The sequence below is a fragment of the Rhagoletis pomonella genome, unplaced genomic scaffold (genome assembly GCF_013731165.1).
Source record: "Rhagoletis pomonella isolate Grant_MI unplaced genomic scaffold, Rhpom_1.0 Rhpom_scaffold_00001, whole genome shotgun sequence".
NCBI classification, from domain to species: Eukaryota; Metazoa; Arthropoda; class Insecta; order Diptera; family Tephritidae; genus Rhagoletis; species Rhagoletis pomonella.
In genome coordinates this window covers 98,363,671-98,369,368 of record NW_023458555.1, presented here as the reverse complement: position 1 = coordinate 98,369,368, position 5,698 = coordinate 98,363,671, and the positions used below count along the sequence as shown (strand labels likewise).

Here is a 5,698-nt window from a genome sequence, read left to right as displayed (position 1 = left end):
ATAAAAAATCATAACTCAGAAAAAAAAAATCTTCGCTATTAGAGATTTGTGTTGATTGTAGTTCAAAGTGTCTCTTTCCCGGTAAAAAAAGTTTGAGAGAAAAAAAATACACTTTTTAAGAAATTAAATTAAAAAAAATATTTGCACTTTTTGTTTATTGTTAAATAAAAAATTTTAAATAATGAAAATCAATAATTACATCATTCTATCTTGAAGTGACAAGAATTGCTGACATTTGAGTAAAAACATTGTTGGAATCTATTAAATTTTGACAAAGTTATGGGCATTTAAAAAAAAATTCTCACTGTCAATTCGAATAATCGATTTTTGCCTGAAAAACAAAATCGCGTTTAATTCGGCCGAAAAATTTTTCCGAGCAAAAAGAAAAAATACATTTCTCATTATTTGGACCAACAAACAATGTATTTGAGTTTGGTCGAAATTAAAAATCATGCTCGTACCTGACCGGTTGTCTGGAAATGGAAAGCATTTAGGGATAATCACAGAACAGAATATCCATGTAATGCTTCTATTTCACGCGCAATTAATGAATTCAATATGATCTCTAAAAATGTAATTATTGATTTTTCTTGCTCGATAAATCTATTGAACTCAATTTTATAAATTTTATTTCTTTAATTATCAATTAAGCTGAATTTTATTAACTAATCTGTGAGGAACTTTTGTGTGTTCAAAGACTCAATAAATAAATAAATAAAGAATGCGCTCCATCAAATGTCACACAATTAGGGATATTTGTGAAACCTTTCTTTGAACGAACGTAATTCCAAAACGCTTTCGGATTTGATTTTAATTCAACTTCATATCGACCAATATATTGGTTTGTGAGGACCCGGATCCTATTTCTTGGAGGCCCCACAACTTTGCATATATACCTATATATATATATATAAGTAACATACAATGTCCTATATCTCTATTTTCTTGAGCTATGATGAATTTCGGCCGCTGTGGTGTAGTGTTAAGCAGTGCGCGCTTCCACTCCACAATGCCTGGGTTCAAACCCTGGTCAAAGCAACATCGCAAAAATAAAAAAAAAAGGTTTTTTCTTAACAGCGGTCGTCCCTCGGCAGGCAATGGCATCCCTCCGAGTGTATTTCTGCCATGAAAAACAGCTTCTCATAAAAATACAATCGCCGTTCGGAGTCGGCGTAAAACTGTAGGTCCCTCCGCTTTGTGTGACAACACCAAGGCGCACGCCACAAATCGGAGAAGAAGCTCGGCCAAACACAAACATATGTGTAAGCGCCAATCTATTATTATTATTATTATATATTATGATGAATTTCTTGTTATCTAGCCAGCTTTTATGATCATTTCAACAAGATCAATAACTTTATATTTTTTGTTCATTCTGGAAAATATTTAAAACCGTAAACTTAACTTTAAAGATTTGTGGAAGTCTAGTATATATTTGTGGAAGTACGTATGTATGTATGTATGTGCCACGTTGCAGCTTAAACGGACGTACAGGATCAAACAAACTTTGACAGAGTATTGCCATGACTCCTGGGCCTATAACATAGTGAAAAAAATTGGGATCCTACAAGGCATAGGCTTGAAATAAACAAAAAATTTCAGGTAAAAGTGTCACCGTTTTTGAAATATTTACATTTTTGCGAATTAAAAAAAATCGTGCCTTTTCATGTGTTTTCTTTAACTGCAACTACAAACCGGGCAATACTTAGTAAATTTTTTATGTAGAATACTTCCAGAGAGTTGCCTCTCCATACTCAAATGCAATGTAGTTAAAATATATTAAGGAACCATCATAAAATTAGGACTATTTCTGGATTTTTAACTTTTCGATATTTTCTTCCCCAACTTTGACTATCTCGGGCGAAAAAAAAGTACTGAGCTATAACTTTACATTACATAAAAAAATTGCTCATTTAATAAAGATTTCAAAAAGGTGCCACACTTACAGTTATGAATAGAACAAAAAGTTATAGCCGCTTTTGTGGGTAAAGGACTGAGACACGCTAGAATGTATTTAATAGATTTAAATTGAATTTGCTCTTGTTACCGTCAAATGACATGCTAAATAGTACAAAGGTACATAATTACTTGCTTCTGACATTATTTTATGTTACTTACCGGAATTCGGACTAGAGTCTATAACAAGGGCTATATCTATTAATATTTTGTGTGAAGGATGGGTTCACGTGAATTAAGATATACATGAGTTGTTTGAAGAAAAATTTATTCATTTATTGATAAAATATGCTCAAATTGGCGACCTTCTACTCTAATGAAAGCCCGGCGCCTTTTAAACTCAATTGGGCTATCTCAGCAGCAGCTCCATTTATTTGTTCCCGCAAATGCTCTTCGTTTTGAATTGTTTTTGAATAAATTTTGTCCTTAAGACAGCCCCAGTAGGAAAAATCTAATGGACTCAGGTCTGCCGATCGAGCGGGCCACGTGATTGGCCCGTATCGTCCAATCAATCGGCGAAGATAAGTTTCGTCTAAATGAGCTCTTACTTCACGCCCGTAGTGAGCAGGGCACCCGTCATTTTGCAGCCATAGTCTTCGCCGCAGGTTTAAGGATACATTTTCCAAAAGAGTTGGAAGCCGTTCCTGAAGGAACTCTAAATAACTGTGAGAGTTGAGCGTTGGCGGCAGTTCCACAGGTCGAAATATCTGACAATTAAAAATACCGCACCATAAATTTATTTTGTACCGACACTGCGAACGATCTTCTCTCATTTCGTGAGGATTGTCTATCTGCCAACTGTGAAGGTTATGTAAATTAAAATAACCATCACGTTTGCATGATGATTCATCTTTCCAAATTATTTTATTAAAAAAGTTGAGGTCTGGTGCATGCATTCGCAACATTTCACGGCAAAATCTAACCCTCGATAGGTAATCTCTTTCCTGTAGAGCCTGAACACGTTGAATGTGGTAGGGATGAAATCGATGGTTTTTAAAGCTTTGTGAACTGTAGTTTTTGGTATTCCCGTCCGTCTTTCCATCATTCTCACTGAAGTCGATGGACCTAGTCCTGTTTCGCCGCCACGCCTTCCAGGTATGCGACCTTAAAAAAGTGAAAAATGATTGTTAACAAGCAAGCAAACAAGAAAGGTGTAAAAATCACTTACCTTCATATATTTCTCTATGGGTCCGGGCGAATACTTCACGACCCGGATGTCGACGATTGGGGTATAGCTCTGCATAGAGTCTTTGAGCAGCTCTGGCATTAAAGCAAGCTTCACCGTAAATTAGGTGAATATCCGCATATTCATGCGACGTATACTGCGTGTTCTCTGTCATGGTATTAATAACACAATGTTCGAAGGGTCCAATTTCACAAAATCCACTTTCACTAATTCCGGTAAGTAACACAAAATAATGTCAGGAGCAGGTAATAATTTACCTTTGTACTATTTAGCATGTCATTTGACGGTAACAAGAGCAAATTCAAAATACATAAATAAATACATTCTAGCGTGTCTCAGTCCTTTACCCACAAAAGCGGCTATAACTTTTTTTTCTATCCAAAACAGCAAGTGTGGCACCTTTCTGAAATTTTTATTAAATGTGCAGTTTTTTTATGTTATAGCTCAGTACATTTTTTTTTCACCCGAGATAGTCAAAGTTGGGGAAGAAAATATCAAAAAGTTAAACATCCAGAAATAGTCCTAATTTTATGATGGTTCCTTAATATATTTTAACTACATTGTATTTGAGAATGGAGAGGCAACTATCTGGACGTATTTTACATAAAAAATTTACTAAGTATTGCCCGGTTTGTAGTTGCAGTTAAAGAAAACACATGAAAAGGCTCGATTTTTTTTTAAATTCGAAAAAATGTAAATATTGCAAAAACGGTGACACTTTTACCACAAAAATTTTTGTTTATCAGGGAGCTCACCCCCCCACCTACCTTCCGCTAAAGTTTGGCACGTTACTTCTGGGACAACCTGTATAAACGAGTTGGCAAAAAGGGGCACGGCACATCCCATAGGCGTGGAATATTTTATCAGCTATAACTTCGTAACCATAAGTCCCAAGAACTTGAAATTTTGTATGCAGACATATCAATGGTAGGGTAGGTGCTTATACGAGGGTATATATAGACGTGTTTGTAAAAGGGGGCGTGGCACATCCCATAGGCGCGGAAGTTTTTATAAGCTATAACTTCGGAACCATAAGTCTCACGAGCTTGATATTTGGTATGAAGACATATCAACGGTAGGTGCGTATAGGAAGGAATGTATAAACGAGTTTGTAAAAGGGGGCGTGGCACATCCCAAAGGCTTGGCATTTTTTATCAGCTATAACTTCGGAACCACATGTCACACGAACTTGAAATTTTGTATGCAGACATATCAATGGTAGGTGCTTATACGAGGGTATATATAAACGAGTTTGTTAAAACTGGGTCCCATAAGTCACATGAACTTGAAATTGGTATTCGGACATAGGTATCTATGGGAGATGTTCAGAGTAAAGTATAAATGAGTTTGTAAAAGGGGGATATACTTATATGTATTCATCTATTAGATAACTCGGATAGCTAAAACTCTGTGTGTTTTTTTGAAACCTTACCGTCTTTACATTATTTTGAAATGGAAAGATTAAATCGTTTTTTAATCCCGCGATGCTGTTAAACGAAAAAGGTTCATACATAATGAATAAAACTCCTTCCGAATTAAGCATTCTACCAGAAAAGTGCAGCCATACTAAAACAGCTAATCGAATAGGCAGTTAAATGGAATGTACCGTAGTAGAATAATTTTAATTTAGAAATTTGATCGTTACCTTAATCCACCTAATATTAATAATGGTACAAGATTTGTAGTACAAGTGATGATCAATATATATTAGTTAAAGCACGATAAAGCTAAAAGTATGGCTCATAAGGATGTCATAATGTAAACAAAGAAAATAGTTTGTCTCCTTTAAATTATGCTGAACTGAATATTTGTATTACTGTTTTATATTTTTATTTGTTTACCTCGAACGACGTCGGGGGCTCTGGTAGTTGTTTAATAAATTGTAGGAAAGAACCAAATACAAACTTTTGTATTGTATTGGCGCAGTCGGTGGGATCTGCGCAAAAGATCCTTGAGAACCTACAAAGGAAACTTCCTAGTCCGCAAGTCAAAGATTTCAAGCAGGAATATTGCCTGTAATCAAATATTTGTCATTTTGGCTCCTGAATGAATATTGAGGAGCAGTTGGACATTTTAAATACTACCTTCCGGTCAATAAGCCTTCAGGATACTTTCAGCATGACTGAATATAGAGGATGAAGAGAATTTGCTTTGCAAAATATTAAATTAATAGCGCCTTTTGATGTTAATGCTAATTATCTTGCCCTGTTTGTCAGCAGCATCGACGAAATTTCTGGAACTGGATCCCCGGAAGACCACGATTTTTTCCAAATTTAATATTTACTTCGCTAAAAGGACCTGCCGCAAATGTAGTAAGGTGAGAGCAATCAAATGATTGGGCCACGTTGCGTGATCTTTTGATCGAAGAGTTTGGTGAGCATACCCCTGTTTCAACGCTCATATTAGAAATAAACAATATAAGGTTTAAGAATAGTATTAAGTTATTGTGTGAGTAAATAAATGTACAAATTTGCAGGATCAAGGATTGTATAAAGTTAGGTAGTGAAAATGGGGCGACAAAATTATTTATAAATGAAGAGCTTAATTGTTTAAAAA

The 5,698-nt window shown here is 35.3% G+C and overlaps 1 protein-coding gene across 1 annotated transcript in view; it reads right to left on the bottom strand.

Moving 5' to 3' along the window:
* The window catches only part of LOC118734641 (acetylcholine receptor subunit alpha-like), a gene marked incomplete at its 5' end in the record, with an annotated part of 14,281 nt that overhangs the window by 8,201 nt on the left and 382 nt on the right, over positions 1-5,698 (bottom strand).